The sequence below is a fragment of the Schistocerca serialis genome, chromosome 2 (assembly GCF_023864345.2).
Source record: "Schistocerca serialis cubense isolate TAMUIC-IGC-003099 chromosome 2, iqSchSeri2.2, whole genome shotgun sequence".
Taxonomy (NCBI): domain Eukaryota; kingdom Metazoa; phylum Arthropoda; class Insecta; order Orthoptera; family Acrididae; genus Schistocerca; species Schistocerca serialis.
In genome coordinates, this window is record NC_064639.1 from 864826839 (window position 1) to 864845116 (window position 18278).

Below are 18278 nucleotides of genomic sequence, written 5' to 3' on the forward strand. Positions count from 1 at the left end.
TCTCAGTGATGACGCAACATCTGACGCTGTTCACGACCCATTATATACCCTACCGGGCCTGGTAACAACAGCATTAATGCACTCCTGTGGTCGTTCTACGTGACACAGGGATCTGCAGCTCTAGTCATTTATATAATCGCTTAAGTGGTGTGTCCGGTCTGAATTGTGTCTTCCAGGTGCCTCTGGTTTTCTGTATACAATGCGTTGTAATGGTACTCCTCGAGGGCTGCTTATTTCTACCGGTTTCGGGCATTGCTCATTTACAGCAGGGAGGTACCAACGTGTACCGCTGACATGCCTGGCAGCTTGAGCACCGCGCCCACCCTATAATAAAAGTTTCGTCGTTCTTTATCCGTCCTGAGAGTCAGGACGACTTGGTCTGTGTATCCGCACAGTGCAATGAATGACAGCACGCTATAAATGCAAGATGATGGGCACGACCAGAAGGAAAAGATCAGTAGATTTCAGATACAGCGTTAGTCATTTCCCGCTAGACTGAAATTTACCTGTAAAATATCTAGGCACAATACTATTGACTGGATAGAAAGCGGCGGATACATAAAACCCGTTGCAGGGCTGGTAATTCAGCGACTTTACCGGCAGTATCCCGAGAGCCTGCAATACAACTGCAGACGTCCTCCTTCAGCACTTGATTTCTTCCATACTTTGCCAGCCCCGAAGTAAAGAATCTAATAAATAATAACTTCAAACAAAAACTGAAATTATACCCTACTTTACAGCTCCTGCTACTCCATAGTATTACTAAGTCTGTAATACACTACTGGCCATTAAAATTGCTACACCACGAAGATGACGTGCTTCAGACGCGAAATTTAACCGACAGGAAGAAGATGCTGCGATATACAAATGATTAGCTTTTCAGAGCATTCACATAGCACACTGGACTCGCATTCGGGAGGACGACGGTTCAATCCCGTCTCCGGCCATCCTGATTTAGGTTTTCCGTGATTTCCCTAAATCGCTTCAGGCAAATGCCGGGATGGTTCCTTTGAAAGGGCACGGCCGATTTCCTTCCCCATCCTTCCCTCACCCGAGCTTGCGCTCCGTCTCTAATGACCTCGTTGTCGACGGGACGTTAAACACTAATATCCTCCTCCTCCTCCTCAGAGCATTCACACAGGGGTGGCGCCGGTGGCGACACCTACAACGTCCTGGCATGAGGAAAGTTTCCAACCGATTTCTCATACACAAACAGCAGTTGACCGGCGTTGCGCGGTGAAACGTTGTTGTGATGCCTCGTGTAAGGAGGAGAAATGCGTACCATCACGTTTCCGACTTTGATAAAGGTCGGATAGTAGCCTATCGCGGTTGTGGTTTATCGTATCGCGACATTGCTGCTCGCTTTGGTCGAGGTCCAATGACTGTTAGCAGAATATGGAATCGGTGGGTTCAGGAGGGTAATACGGAACGCCGCGCTGGATCCCAACGGCCTCGTATCACTAGCAGTCGAGATGACAGGCATCTTATCCGCATGGCTGTAACGGATCGTGCAGCCACGTCTCGATCCTTGAGTCAACAGATGGGGACGTTTGCAAGACAACAACCATCTGCACGAACAGTTCGACGACGTTTGCAGCAACATGGACCATCAGCTCGGAGACCGTGGCTGTGGCTACCCTTGACGCTGCATCACAGACAGGAGCGCCTGCGATGGTGTACTCAGCTGCATCACAGACAGGAGCGCCTGCGATGGTGTACTCAACGACGAACCTAGGTGCACGAATGACAAAACGTCATTTTTTCGGATGAATCCAGGTTCTGTTTACAGCATCATGATGGTCGCATCCATGTTTGGCGACATCGCGGTGAGCGCACATTGGAAGCGTGTATTCGTTACCGCCATATTGGCGTACTACCCCGCGTGACGGTGTAGGGTGCCATTGGTTATACGTCTCGGTCACCTCTTGTTCGTATTGACGGCACTTTGAACAGTGGACGTTACATTTCAGATGTGTTACGACCCGTGGCTCTACCCTTCATTCGATTCCTAGGAAACCCTACATTTCAGCAGGATAATACACGACCGCTTGTTGCAGGTCCTGTACGGGCCTTTCTGGATACAGAAAATGTTCGACTGCTGCCCTGGCCAGCACATTCTACAGATCTCTCACCAATTGAAAATGGTGGCCGAGCAACTGGCTCGTCACAATATGCCAGTCACTTCGCCTGATGAACTGTGGTATCGTGTTGAAGCTGCATGGGCACCTGTACTTGAACATGCCATCCAAGCTCTGTTTGACGCAATGCCCAGGCGTATCAAGGCCGTTATTACGGTCAAAGGTGGAGCTCTGGGTACTGATTTCTCAGGATCTATGCACCCAAATTGCGTGAAAATGTAATCACATGTCAGTTCTAGTATAATATATTTTTCCAATGAATACCCGTTTATCATCTGCATTCTTCTTGGTGTAGCAATTTTAATGGCCAGTAGTGTAGTTTATGCAGTGTATGAAAAGTTGATTAAGACAGTTGTTTAACTGATCAGCATTTTTCCGTATCTGTCACTAAGAAAGTTCACCATAAATGTAAAACCGAATCGTACCACTTTATAGCGAGAACTGATAATTTTGATTACTGGAATGTGCAGAAGAAAAGGAACTGGCGGAGGATACTTAGTACAAATGTTTAGCCTGTACCTGCCTTGTTGCTTTCGCGTTTTGAGCGACGGAAAACTGCCCATATGCCTCTGCACGCTCGTTAATCATTTATCGTACTCTAAAGATCCGCAAGCGAGGCATGCGGTGGCGGAATCGAAATTGTCGCGTGGTCTCCGGTCAATATCGCTTATCTAAATTTACGCAACAAGGTTTCGTGAACACAGCGCCGTCTTTCTTCCAAAGGGCATCTCAGATACACCTGGGTATTTACTACCTACACCGATCTAACCAACTACAAACCTTGCAGCAGTTTGTGCGCCCCTCTAGTGGAGCAGCGCCGTTGCGGACGACACATTCCTGCGCCGTCCATTTGGTCTATTTGGTGGGCGTCTCGCACTGTAAGTTAGTTTGTTGACGCACGTTCCACGCAATCAGTGTAAAGAACGCCCTATCCGTGTCACAAAATGGTAGCGACTCTTTCGACTCGAGTAAGGAGACTGCTTGAATATTTTTCTGTTCTTGGCGAAGCGGAACGGCGCCACTGCATTGACTGTGCTTTGATTCACTGGTCGCTAAGCATTTTTGCTACTATGTTTGTATACAGTTCACGACAGCCGAGGTTTTCCTTGATAGTCGTGTAAATAGTGACCAACTTCGAGTCGAGCACCAGAGTACACGCATGTGTTGGGCCACAGAGGCGGTCATGGGGATAGAGATATTGCAAAGAAGGCGGTGTCGAACAAGGAGAGTGGATACTAACAACAAATTACCAGCAGTGGTAAACGAAAATTTCAGGATGTTTAAGTGGGAAAAAAGATGGTATACATGTCGTTGGTACATATACTGTTGGCCGAAAACATCACGATCATTCCCTGCCGAGAGATTGGCGTCTTGGCGGTTTATGTATGTTGAGCAACCAGTCGTTTATTTTGTTGAAATTGGTGGTAGTATCAGTAGTTTTCGAGCCATTGCAGGCTACGCATCAGTTGGAGGTATTAGAGGAACATTGTCTACCGTCTAGCTGCACATCGGCCCGAAAATAATGTTCCTGCACTGGCTCGAAAACTAGTTAATAGTGTAGTAAATCCATTGAATTCAAAAAGCGACTGGTAGCGCATCCTTCCCGCATAAACCGCGAATTTAAATCACAGTTGCACCTCGTCATCGACGACGGATATAATCTATTTGATGCAGTCTGCTTTCGTTGGGGGCACGTGTTGATATAAGTAAAGTATACTTATAAGCGGAGTGGAGACGAATGGGGAGTCATTGTAGCGACGATGGGCCACAAATGGGGAAATCCACTGATGCAGGCGGGTTTTGACAAAGGGCAGACTGCAAGCCTCGGTGCTGAAACTAGCATCTCGGAAAACGCGAAATTGATCTGCTATTCTCGTGCTTTCTGTCGTGGGCGCCTTTGCAAAGTGGTTGAAGGAGTAAAACCACAGATAGACGACAAAATATTGCAGGTCCACGCCCATCACGAAACACCCGTACGGCTGGTCCCGGCGGAGGTTAGAGTCCTCCCTCGGGCATGTGTGTGTGTGTCTGTGTGTTTGTCCTTAGGATAATTTAGGTTAAGTAGTGTGTAAGCTTAGAGACTGATGGCCTTAGCAGTTAAGTCCCATAAGATTTCACATACACAAACACCAGTACGTGTTCCTACATTGATCCAATGGCATGGTTTGCTAAAACTGCAGTGTGCACGAGATCGTCGGTATTGGACCGTGAATCATTGGAAACGAGTCGCCTGGCCGGATGAATCACGTTTCTTGTCATGCAAGTAGACGATAGTGACCGTCATCCAGGCTAACGGCTGCTTAAAACATGCACAGCGCCAAGGCCGCAGAGTTTATGACACTCGCCCGGAGACACACTTGTACGGAGAGGAAATTGTTGACATTTGCACGGAGCCCAGGATGCTGTACGTAGTGGCCAGGGTGTTCCAGAAGTAGTGACAGCGACGTTTTCGGGTAGAGGCCAAAGCCCATTTCCTGCACAAAGTTCCCTTGTCACCGCACCAGTTCGTTGTGTGCGTGTCTGCCTTCCAGAGTTCAGTACTTCAGTTGACCTCAGACTGACAAGTATTGTTTCGTATTTTAGTGCTGAGATAATGGAGTTCACCGAGACCAACAAAGGTAAACCTTTACTGATTTACAGCGGGCGCCAGTATATTGTGGACTGTACATACAAGCAAGAAGTGACTTACTGGCGTTTGTAAGCTTTAAAACGATTAAATGGAAAGAAAGACTATCCACAAAAAGTAACACAGTTTTAGGAGAAGGCTGCAATGTTTGTAGTACAGATGATGCAGCAAATGAAATACGAAAGCTTTTTGTCAGTGCAAAGAAGCGGCAAAAGAAACAGATGCTACTGTTCCATCAATTTACGTTGAAGAAGTAGGGCAGCACTTCAACCGACACGACGACTTAGCAACATCGTTACCATCACACAGAAGTGCGAAACAAACATTACATCGTATTAGGCGAAAATACACGGACACTACGCGAGATCCCATAGATTCTGGAGGAATATTCTACCAAGAAAAGAATGTTCTGATTAATGATGATAGCAATTTTGTACATGTAGATGATAACAGGGGCCGAATGACAGAATACTGGTGTTTGCTAGCGAAAAGGGAAAAACACATTTATGAAACTATGAATCGTTTTTTGTGGATGGCGTGTTCACGAGTTCGAACAAGCAGTTTGGATAGTTGGTTATACTCCACGCCGACCTTAACAGTTCTTTGGAGGAAACTAACATGATTCCAATTTTTTACGCTTTGTTGCGAAATAAAAAGCGAGAAACGTATGAACGTTTTTCAGAGCTATGGAAACTAACGTGGCCCCGCGGTTTGAGGCGTCATATCACTGACTGCGCGGCCCCTGCCGCCGGAGGTTTGAGTCAGGCTCGGGCGTGTGTGTGTGTGTGTGTGTGTGTGTGTGTGTGTGTGTGTGTGTGTGTGTGTGTTTTGTTCATAGCATAAGTTAGTTTAAATAATGTGTAAGTCTAGGGACTGATGACCTATGCAGTTTGGTCTCTTAGGAATTCGCACACATTTGAAATTAACGTGCCTGAGTGGAACCCTGCATGTCTGATGATGGATTTCTGAATTGCCATCGTTCAAACAGCTAACAGTTTGTTTCCTAGAACAGAGATTACTGGTTGACGCTATTTTTTGTGGAAACAAGATCAGTGTTGCGGGCTCGTTCCAGCCTATAAGGAAAACGAGAAAATACGCCGCCACATAAGAATACGTCTTCCCTTGGACATGTTGGATGACGATTGGCTATGTCCTCAGGAGAGCACGCCTGAAAGCTAAAAGCCTCAGAATTTTTATGAGTATTTTGTAGGTCAGTGGGTGCTAAGGAACATAAGAGAGATGCGGAATTCCAGTGGAAGGCGCCATCGTACTAATAACGTCTCAGATGCATAGAACCGAAGAAGAAACACATTAATATCAAAAGTTCGTCCGAATGTTAGAGGAAAAATCTTCGAAAAGAAGCAGAGTACCACGGCCACCAGTTGACCGACTAATTTTAAACCTTGAGGGAACAGAAGAAAAAGTCAGCAAAGATTGACGAAATAATGTAAAGGCTTTAAAGAAACTTCAAACTGGTGGTAACTTAAAAACCATATCTGACTTGTGTGTGTCCTACTCACAGAAATTACGACGACGAGGAAAACGTGAGAATCGTTGAAACACTTGTAAACATTGAAAAGTAGTTTAATGTAATCATTTGCAATCTTGTAAATAAATGTAATAGGGGACGAAAAGAGACTACCTTCTGGAGGTGTTTCCAGGAAACGACAAAAAGTCAGCTAAATGTCTCTTGAAATTTGTAAAAATGTTCCCTAATGAAGACTGACAAGACCAGGCTTTTTCAAGGGAATAATCGCAGTATTCGTCTTGAGACGTTCTTAGAATCAAAATCTGTGTGGGAGGGCACTGAATACAAGATCTTTGCAGCTGAAACACAGGCAAATGCCATGCAGTGAAATCCATACTTTCTCGCTCCGTTGGAAGATGAGAAAACCAACATGAAACTAGCAAAGACAAAATAAACTATAAATTGACTGATCGCAGATTTGCAACGTTTAAACATATGTTAAAACTAATTTCTAGTAACACGTCGCAGTGGCCGAGCGGTTCTAGGCACTACAGTGTAGAACCGCGCAACCGCTACGGCGCAGGTTCGAATCCTGCCTCGGGCATGGATGTTCGTGTTGTCCCTAGGTTAGTTAGGTTTAAGTAGTTCTAAGTTCTAGGGGACTGATGACCTCAGAAGTCAAGTCCCATAGTGGTCAGAGCCATTTGAACCATTTTTGAACACGTAGACTCAGCAGGCCTGTTGAGGATGCGGCTTGGCGAACAATAGCGGTCACATTCGCTCGTCGCCTGTTTTGTGAGCACTCGCGGTAAAATGGGGCGGTCAGGTGTCGTTGAGTGGCTCAGTAAGGCCGACTGGTAGCGCGGGAGAAGTAGAGCAGTGACCACAACTAGGTTCGGCGTACATACGTATATACGGCGCAGTGCTTCAGGGGAAATTCCACACAAAAATTTAAATTCTCTTCTAATTTTCCGATAGTAACCAGCTCTTAAAATCGTGTCCACTGTGTAAAAATACCGAAGTTGAGAAGTCCATAACTTCATTGGTTTTCGAATATTGAATTTTTTATATGATGTTAATCGTATTCCGGAAAACCAACTTTTGATACTCACAGCAGAATTTTCACGTGACAGGTTTTGTAGGTGCATTCTCAAGACATATTTCAACGGTTCTGTGCATTCATTTTATGAGAAGTATTAATAATTTTGTTTTCAGTGTTTATTGCTAATTTCAGCCTAAATTTTCTTTAATTACCGGTACATAAATGTGATGATAAAATGAACAAATTACGTTTTCGATAATATTAATGCATAGAAGTACGCAAACACATCAAGACTACTTCCTGCAAAAATTTCGTTCAGATTGGTTAATATTTGTGCTAAATAAAAATTCGCACTGAGCGTATAACAACAAACTTACGGTAAACTGAATTTTAATATTTTATCAGAAATGAATGACACATATCCATTAACATTCACCAGCACCATAGTGTTTTCTCTTCTTGCTTATATGAGGCTGCTTCTTGTAATTTCAAGATCAAGGTAGCCATTTTCTTGAATTTTCTGAATAAAAGTCTACTCACAGTCTTGTTGAGGAGGCACAGAGGTAGGGATGTCTGATCGTAAGCCAATGCCTATTTCCTTGGAGATTGTTGATTGTACTGAACAGGACTTCATTCTATTCCTTAAATTTATATTTACACAGTCAACAGGCAAATGAACTGATTTCTAACGACTGACTGCCACTTCTTTCTATTCAGTTTTCCTGGAAATCTTGCAACTTGTTTTTCCCAATTTGAGTTTATGCCAAGTTTGGTCTTAAGATGGTTCTGTTTGATCGAGATAAAAATCAAAAATTATCTTCGGCATGTCTCGGTGTGCCACACCACCTTATGCGGTCCGTATTTCAAACATGTCTTGGACATACCTGTAATTGAAATAGAGCCAAATCGTTTTGGGATCTACGACTAAACACTCAAAAGGTGGATAGTAGTTATCAAATTTCTTTGGGAAAAAAATTGAAGTTTTAGCGTGTAGTGTCCCCTAAAAATAGTGTTAAGCTGTTTTAAAACGGATGAAAACGAGCATAATGGTCGGGTTAGGAACTTCAACGCAGTCACACACATCAGCATCAGTGTATTAGTGCGGGATGCCGACTCTGCATGTTTGTTGTATGTAATGATATCTTGATATGCCTAGCGTTGTATTAATGTGCTTCAAAACTTTGAACACAACTAAAAAAATTCAGTGTACAACAACATTACAATAGCTCCATACAAAAGATTACGCACAGTTGGAAGTCGAACAGGGAGAAGCTGATGCGAAAAATAAAGAAGGAAAAAAACTTTTAAGCGACATGACTGAAAAAAGTATTCATCATACGGGAGAGGAGAAATGAAGATCTCAATAATTTTCCCATCGTTTTCAATACAAAAAAACATTTTTGTATTTTGTGGAGGAACACTCAACGAATGAATCTGCAGTTAGATCCAGGTTACCATAACTGCTTTTCAGCTTGCAGAGGGTCGCGCACTTTCAGTGGTTTTCGGGTTATGCTGGCAGTGCAGAAACTCGGCTACAGCTAGTACTTATACATCTGCAGTGTGACGTTTGGGTGATTTTAGTTTCATAGCAAAATTGATCTCGTCTACTCCTGTTTCCTCAGTGTAAATTTTCACGATCTTAGAAGTCTGCAGTTAAGATTATGTAGATATTTAGACTTATATGTAAATAATGCTTTTTTGCGTAATGAAGAGAACGGAATCCGCCCACAGAAGCTCACTGGCAGACGTAACAGCGTGGCTTCGAATTAATATTACTCAAAACAATTATACCAGACGTTGATCTACATCTACAGGACTACTCTGCAATTCACATTTAAGTGCTTGGCAGAGGGTTCATCGAACCACAATCATACTATCTCTCTACCATTCCACTCCCGTACAGCGCGCGGGAAAAACGAACACCTAAACCTTACTGTTCGAGCTCTGATTTCTCTTATTTTATTTTGATGACCATTCCTACCTATGTAGGTTGGGCTCAACAAAATATTTTCGCATTCGGAAGAGAAAGTTGGTGACTGAAATTTCGTAAATACATCTCGCCGCGACGAAAAACGTCTTTGCTTTAATGACTTCCATCCCAACTCGCGTATCATATCTGCCACACTCTATCCCCTATTACGTGGTAATACAAAACGAGCTGCCCTTTTTTGCACCCTTTCGATGTCCTCCGTCAATCCCACCTGGTAAGGATCCCACACCGTGCAGCAATATTCTAACAGAGGACGAACGAGTGTAGTGTAAGCTGTCTCTTTAGTAGACTTGTTGCATCTTCTAAGTGTCCTGCCAATGAAACGCAACCTTTGGCTCGCCTTCCCCACAATATTGTCTATGTGGTCATTCCAACCGAAGTTGTTCGTAATTTTAACACCCAGGTACTTAGTTGAATTGACAGCCTTGAGAATTGTACTATTTATCGAGTAATCGAATTCCAACGGATTTCTTTTGGAACTCGTGTGGATCACCTCACACTTTTCGTTATTTAGCGTCAACTGCCACCTGCCACACCATACAGCAATCTTTTCTAAATCGCTTTGCAACTGATACTGGTCTTCGGTTGACCTTACTAGACGATAAATTACAGCATCATCTGCGAACAACCTAAGAGAACTGCTCAGATTGTCACCTAGGTCATTTATATAGATCAGGAACAGCAGAGGTCCCTGGACGCTTCCCTGGGGAACACCTGATATCACTTCAGTTTTACTCGATGATTTGCTGTCTATTACTACGAACTGCGACCTTCCTAACAGGAAATCACGAATCCAGTCGCACAACTGAGACGATACCCCATAGGCCCGCAGCTTGATTAGAAGTCGCTTGTGAGGAACGGTGTCAAAAGCTTTCCAGAAATACGGAATCAACCTGAGATCCCCTGTCGATAGCGGCCATTACTTCGTGCGAATAAAGAGCTAGCTGCGTTGCACAAGAACGATGTTTTCTGAAACCATGCTGATTACGTATCAATAGATCGTTCCCTTCGAGGTGATTACAGTATATGCTCCAAGACTCTACTGCAGACCGACGTCAATGATATAGGTCTGTAGTTCGATGGATTACTCCTACTACCCTTCTTAAACACTGGTGCGATCTGCGCAATTTTCCAATCTGCAGGTACAGATCTATCGAGGAGCGAGCGGTTGTATATGATTGCTAAGTAGGGAGCTATTGTATCAGCGTAATCTGAAAGAACCTAATCGGTATACAATCTGGACCTGAAGACTTGCCCGTATCAAGCGATTTGAGTTGCTTCGCAACCCCTAAGGTATCTACTTGTAAGAAACTCATGCTAGCAGCTGTTCGTGTTTCTAATTCTGGAAAATTCCATTCGTCTTCCCTGGTGAAGGAATTTCGGAAAACTGCGTTCAATAACTCCGCTTTAGCGGCACAGTCGTCGGTAACAGTACCATCGGATCCTGTAGTGAAAAGTAAAATAAGCAATATTCATTGACATTCTGTGTTTTTATGGTTAACGTTTAAAGAAAGTGGTAATGTAATATGTTTTCAATTTAAATTTCGTCCTAAAACAGCCGTCGTCATAAGGCTGCAATAGTCGTAAGAAATACCTTACTTCTTACTCTGCTGGCACTCCCCCCGCTCATTGCACCATACAAGTACTAAAAGAGATGTTTAATTTCATTGCCATTTCTCATTATGTTGAATTTTACTGCGATTTCTGATTAATACAACAGTCTTAAAAATACATTTGCCACGAAACGCGTTAATGAGCCACCCTGAAGCGATACACGGTTGCTCTCTCAGGGTGTATACGACCCCGGAGATCCAGGAAAGACCCATTCCGGGAATTTTTCATTGTTTTAGTTTTCAGTTACTTTTTTTAAAAATTTTGATTGGTAAGAACCGATACTCTACCAAAGGATATTACTGTATCCTGGTACTACAGAACAATATTTCAACAATGAAACATAAACGAGAGAAGAGAAAAAGCGAAAATAACGTAAATTGGAAAGGAAAGGCGCCGTATACAACGACGACACACAGTGCTCATGCAAGAGTTCGCCAACAGCAAAATGTGTCAAAGGCTTTAGGGAGACTATTCGTACCTAGAAATAAGCTTTCCTGCAGACGAAAGGGGACGGGGCTGTACGAGCTGAGCGGAGTAAAGCCGAACGGATGAATGCCAATCGCTTTCTGATAATGAGGTTGACTGGGTTTGCGAATGATCACCGTTGTAGACTACCAGAATGGAAATAAACGACTGACAGGTATAACAGCTGAGAAAGATTACATATTATCTTGTCGGTGCATCAAATAAAATGATATTTTGACAAAGTGTTTGGCCAGATCGCAACACTAGTAAGAACCAGTTGTACAGTCCACGGCTAGCAGCTGCTTAAGTTCTATTCTGGACGTAACGTGGAAAACGTGTTGTACGAACACGTAGTAACGGCTAACCGGAGAATAATCGTGGGATAACTAAACCTGTGATTCTGACTGCGTTAGTGAAGTTAATCGGCGAACAAATTTTGACAATGGCAGGAATAGCTACAGCTACAGAATTCGTGATAAGATAGTTTGTTAGAACGAGGAAGGAGAAGAAACTGGGACATCACACAAATTATGGAAGAATAAGATGATTCCAAATTTGTATAATAATTTCGTAATACTACTTTTCGATCTCATGCTTGAGAAACTGGTGCATATGAATGAAATGTGAAACTATTTCCTAACATAAAGCTTTTTGCTTTTAGTAGGTCTAATAGGTATTTGATATTGGTACTTCGTGAATTATATTCTGTCGTGTTATAAAAATGGCCATTTGTGCCAAAACAGTCACGTTTATTTGGTGTGTGTTACAAAATTGCTGCAGTATTAGAAAGGTCTATTTTATCTAGCAGTGACAAAATATACGTAATCAGATAGAGAACTCACACCCGTCTTCGGTATTATTTGTATTAACAGCTTTTTCAGTATTAGATAACGACATTTCGAATTTTAATGTAGCAAAACATTTGACAAACTTTGATGAGGTAATAGATTCTTTCGCGGAAAGGAAAGCACTCCGTGTAAAGCTGTGGCAGGATTAGAGAGAAAAGAAATTCTAGGAGCTAAGGATTGAAGAAATGTGTACTTTCTTGCTTGTCTCTTGCCTTCATTGGTTTTATGTATCCTGTATTTAATTTAATCTGACACAAAACAGCAAGTTATTAGCTAATAGACAATAAAGAGCGCAAATTTTCTGAAGAGGTATTGTTCTCCCGATTACAAATAATCGCATTGGCTATTAATTGCGAGATTTTTTTAAAGAGGGCCAGGCTGCCAAACAGGCCAACTGGGAGCAGGAGAGGCACCACAGGACATTTCAATTTTCACTGCCCAGTGTAGATTTGATGGCATCCGTTACAAAATATACACGTTTCAATTCCACAGAGCGAAATACAGTGACGTGCTATAGAAGAATGCTGTATGAAGAGGCATGGTACTGCACTTTGGCACACTTCAGACCAAACATGTCTTACATTTCCTCGAAACGTATGTTTTATGTTTCAGGCTTTTCAGGAAGATGTGCGCTACAAGATGAATATATTTTTGAAAATTCGATTTTTTGTGTTGTTGACCCGGTTCGCAAATATCGTAGATCCGGGGCTGATGCGCAGAGCAGTCTGAGCTTTAGTGGGTAGTCTCTACATGACCCGTGTTTACATTTAGTGATTTTGCAGTTTCCCCTTCGTTTACTCTCACTTCAAATGAAGACAAAACGGATATCTGTGGCCGGGAGCTATCAAGTGAATTAAAATATATTCACATAATTACGGAAGGCTAAAATATGTTATTAATTTCAGATTTTATTTTATTTCCACCTTTCTGATCGCCTTGTAGAACAATAAAGTTATTGTTTTCTGTTTGCTAAAGAAATTTGACTTTTATTTAACTTTTCTCCGCAGAGGCAGTCAATGTATTTGAAACGAAATGTTTAATTCCACAGTATTGGCTAGTTTAAACTGTTTTCTGCATTTCAAGTGCACGTTTTCTTCTCCTAGCACGTATGGCATTATGCCATAATAAAGAACTAAACATGATATAATACAGTACTGGTGCTCCAAGAAAATTTACATCCCGGAAACCATACTGAAAATCTTAATATCAGGTCCAGGTCTACTTCATTGGGAATGTGGACGTACGAATGTGCACTTTAAATGTGCACATTTTAGTATGGTTCACGAAATTCCAATGCCCTTAGAGTATCCTCCGATTTGTTTATTTTATGTCATAATGTATGATATTTCAACGTTTTACACGTACGTACATACGGGCTTCCTACGTCATGGTAGCTGCGCAAGCGCGGTGTCGCCTGTTATCTGCGCTCCGGCAACTGCTGAAACGAACATATTTCTTACAGGTCGCGGGAAAATATTGCGAATGGTGGTTCAGAAAGCGTTACTTTCAAAGTAAATACCCATTTACGTAAGTTGAACTGTGTGCGAGAATGTACCATGAATTTCTTAAATCACAGAGCGTTTGATTATTCGATGACGAGCCATTTAGAGGAATTTCAAACCCCGAATATCAGACATTTATGTCATTATTAAAAATTTTACTGGCACATTTGTGTGATATATCTTAAAGTGTAACACGCGCATAAAGATCAACAGTATATGCGAAAGCTTAGCTTCTCTTGCAACTTGAGACCAATATTGTATGTGAAAGCGTTGCTTTTCTTGTAGCAACACTATGTATATTAATTTAAACCCTTAACTTTCCCTGTTTGTGTGTTCGTGCTACTTAACAATGATGTTGCTGTTGGCTGACTAAATCACGTGTCCTATGCTGAGTATCCGCCGTCATCGGCTGGCAAGATCACGTGACAAGGGCTATGACTGGCTTACAAAAGCGCATCGAAATCTCGATTTCAATGATTCGGAAAGTAACATGCGGTCTTTGGTGAAATTCCGATGTATACTTTCGTAATATGAAAGTACGTACATCAAAGATATTTCCAAAACATGTCTTTTTCCCTGAGTTTCGTATTCTAAAGTGCCGGGAAATTCTACGCCCGTGTATAAAACCATAACGAGTCAAAGGATTTATAAGTTTTGCAGTTCCGAGGGAAAATATGCTATCACTTAACACGGAAAAAGTGTGTTTTCACCCGAGAGAAAGTGTATCTTTAACCGGGAAATCCGGAAAAAATCCGGGAATTTTTTTCGTTGTCCGCGTATACACCCTGTCTCTGCTGGTGCGCGAGCGGCGGCCACCTCGCACGAGTAGCAGCTGGACTTCAACGCCCGGGCTCCGCGCGAGCGTTCTAACCCCAAGGACTCAAACGCCGGCGAGGCCTTTGACTTGGAATTTAATGGGATCTGTGATGGTAGTCGAAGGCACCACGACAGCTGTCAGCTACTTGAGTATTTATTTATGTATAAATTGAAGGGGATCACTGCTGTCAGCTGCAGCGGGACATTACGCGGATTCAGCAGCGAAGAGGGAAAATGTGTACCGGACCGGGATTCGAACCCGGGATCTCCTGCTTAATAAGCAGGCGCATTAACCACTGTGCCATCCGGGGCACAGCGTTATCGCAACTGCGCGGACTATCTTGGCACGCCTCAAGGCCGATCCACACTCCCAACGAACGCCACCTACCACTTGGGTCCCTGATATACAGGGTGTTTTCAAAAAGGATTTTACAACTTTGTAAATTCGTATAAACTAATTCACAGTAACTACAGAGGTGACTGTAGTGTCAATTTGTAGGGAAATACATCAAGTTTTGTCTCGCGTAGTTCGCTAGTGCTGAATCGCACCGTAAGGAGCGCTAGCGGCAGTTGCATTAAAGATGGCTGCCTTCACTGGACCGAGCGTGCTAGCTGTGCGTTTTGGCTTGAAGAATCGAAGTCGGCGACAACAGTTGAGCGTAATTTCCGTTCGAAGTACGCTAAGGATCGTCCTAGCAGGCCTACAATTTCTGAGTGGCATAAATGTTTTGTAGAAATAGGGTTCTCGGTAAGACATGGGAAATCGTCAGGTCGTCCAAGCACATCTGACGATGTCGTTGAGCGAGTGAGACAACTTTTGTCAACAGCCCTACGAAATGGATCTGACGTGCATTTCGCGAACTGTATACAAGGTGCGTTCCATAAGTAATGCGACCAAATTCATAAAAAGTCATTTATCGAATATATTTGTACAAATAATCAAAAATTTTCAAAATAGCACCCTCTTGCGCCGATACACTTCTGGAGGCGGTGTTTCCATGCCTGGAATACATTTTCCGGAATGTCCTTCAGCGCTGATGTAACATGCGTCTGGATGCTTTCAGTCGTGTCCAAATATTATTCATTCATGACTCCTTTTAATCGAGGAAACAAAAAAAGTCAGCGCATGTGCTTGTGTTCGTTGGTCAACTCTTTTGAGACTAGTTTGGCATACACTTTTCTCATGTTCAAGTCTTTGGTCAAAATGCGAAAAACGGTTGTTTTTGACATGTCTAGAGTTTGTGCTATCAATTGAACGCTCAGCCGTCTGTCAGAGTTCAAACAATCGCGCACATGCGTCACATTTTCGTCGACTCGTGCGGTTGATGGCCGTCCACTGCGAGGTTCGTCGGTGATCTCCTCTCGGCCCTCCATGAACGACTTGTGCCATCGGGAAACTTGTGATTTGGACAAGCAATCAGTCCCAAGGGCATGCTGAAGTAATGGAAACGTTTCGGTGGCGGACAGTCAAAGTTTAACGCAAAATTTGATAGCGTACCGTTGCTCTACAGAACGATCCATTGTGCCGTGTTACATAAACTCAAAACGGGGTTGACGGAAACTCACGTTCTGACTCTACAGCAGCTCGCAGCCGAATGAGACGAAGAGCGTTTTGAAGCTAACACCCCCCTCCACTTAGCCCAGCCGGTTACAACCCGCTGTGGTGTACCGTTGCGTCAGAAAAAAAATTGGTCGCATTACTTATGGAACGCACTCTGTATCTCACATGCGACTGTTTTGACTTTTCTTGAGAAACCGTTTGCATTTGAAACCGTACAGATTGACGATTGTACAAGCAATAAGATACTGATAAAATTGCTCTCAAGAACTTATTTGCGAAAATGTTAAATCGATTACATGAGGATGAACATTTCGTGGACAAAATCATATTTTCTTACGAGCCGACTTTTCACTTATAAGAGAACCATCAATGGGATAGTGTACCTGGATATGTTACAATACCACAGATCGATGAGGATGACCAAGAACGAAATGTTTACTTCATGCAAGATGGTGCACTATCCCACTACCTGGCTGACCGCTTCCAGGTCAATTGATTGGCCATGATGTGCCAATTGCATGGCCCTCACGTTCCTGGGACCGGACACCACTTTTTTTTTTTTTTAAGGATATTGTATTTGTACCTCCTGTGACGGCTTGTCTACCTGAACGTCGAGCAAGAGTTTATGCCGCCACTGAGCATGTTAACCTGCAGTGCTACAGCGAGTTTGGGAAGAAATTGACTTCCGATGAGATTTGTGCAGGACAACCCACGGAAGCCACACAACATCTTTAAGGTAAAACAGCTTGATGTGTTTCCCTACAAAATAACACTAACCTCAGACATGGAACATGCTGTCGCAATCAACTAAACGTCCACAAACCATCGGACCATAATTTTAATTTAAGGGAATTGCGCGACCTGTGTGTAGATACCTGATGGCACGTACCAAGACTTCGTTGAATCCCTGCCACACAGCATCGCAGTTGTATTGTTACGAGTACGACCATCGAGCAACTAAACAGGTGGTCGTAATCACCGTATGTATTACTGTGCAAACCTCTATGTACTGCATGCAGCAGCAATAATGACTGTTTAAAAGCTTCTGTGCGCTCGCTAGTCCAGTCCAGTCCGGTCCAGCCTAGTCTTGGAGATCCCTACCGGAGCGACATGCAGCTGGCTGAAGAACATCTCTAGATTCTTCACTGAACATATGTTGAAGCTTCGAGTGGCGAGCACCAACCTAGTATAAATTACTCTTGTAGTAGTAACTCTTTCTCCTTTAGTCGTGACTACTTTAGAAAATTACTTTCATTAACTGTCGTAGAGCTCAATTTCTGTTTACCTTTCTAGTTGTAACACCCTATTTTTCTAAAGAAGTAAGACATTTTTGCACACTGTTGGCACGTGCATTGCGTTTTCTCTTGGAAACTATTGAGTGTCGGCAGACATTAATGCACACCTTCTGACAGTAATAATCTACCGTGTTAGTGTAATTTGTACAAGTGATGAAGTCGGTATATTACGAAATGCAGTCATTGGATGAACCTATTGTTCAACCTTTAACCGCGCCGTCTACAGGTACCACTGTCCATCATAGGTGCCTGAATCGCGTTAATTTGAGTGGCGCCATATACAGTTCGTGTGCAGCTTGAGATGCGAGCTGACAGCAACATGAAGGTAACCAAGGACAATTTCAGTATTATGAAAGGTTCGAAAAAACATACCAGAAAGTGAAAAAGTGCGGTTTGCTGAAATAATTTGAGTAGGTAACTACTATTGAATGAAAAAGGTACGTCGTCAAAAGAGGTAAAGATTATGTTTGGGAAAAAATACACGTTGAATACAAAACTGAAGCACGCACACAAAAATCTCAGGAACAGCTTAAAGTAATTTTCAAACACATGAAAGCGAAAGCAAAAAGAATGAAAGCTAAATGTAATCGACAACAGTTCCAAATCTGCTGTGGAGTAGCTCAGACGAAGATAGACAATGTAAGCCAAATGGTTGTCGTGATCCCAAAAGTTTCCGAGGCAATAGCTGGAGTAAAACTACCGTGAAACAACTGAAGATAATGTGGTCGTTTCAAGCGACATCAGTGATAACTTCTCTGAAGACGGCAGTGCAACTGCTGAAGGTGAAACGTTATCCCATAGTCATGACCCTCGGCTTGCATTCTCTGGTGTGAGCTTATCAGAAGATGCGCCAGTGAGAAACGGCGGAGATCATGCGGTTGTAGTGAAGAGCAGGTAGTTGTTGTAAAGAGCA

The 18278-nt window shown here is 43.0% G+C and overlaps 1 protein-coding gene and 1 non-coding gene across 2 annotated transcripts in view; one reads left to right on the forward strand and one right to left on the reverse strand.

Annotated features, from left to right (window-relative positions):
- Positions 1-18278, forward strand: part of LOC126458173 (uncharacterized) — a 72557-nt gene that overhangs the window by 40578 nt on the left and 13701 nt on the right. The gene's annotated exons all lie outside the window — the stretch shown is intronic.
- Trnan-auu (transfer RNA asparagine (anticodon AUU)) lies at positions 14748-14822 on the reverse strand. The gene has a single exon. It is a non-coding gene; the product is annotated as a tRNA-Asn (tRNA).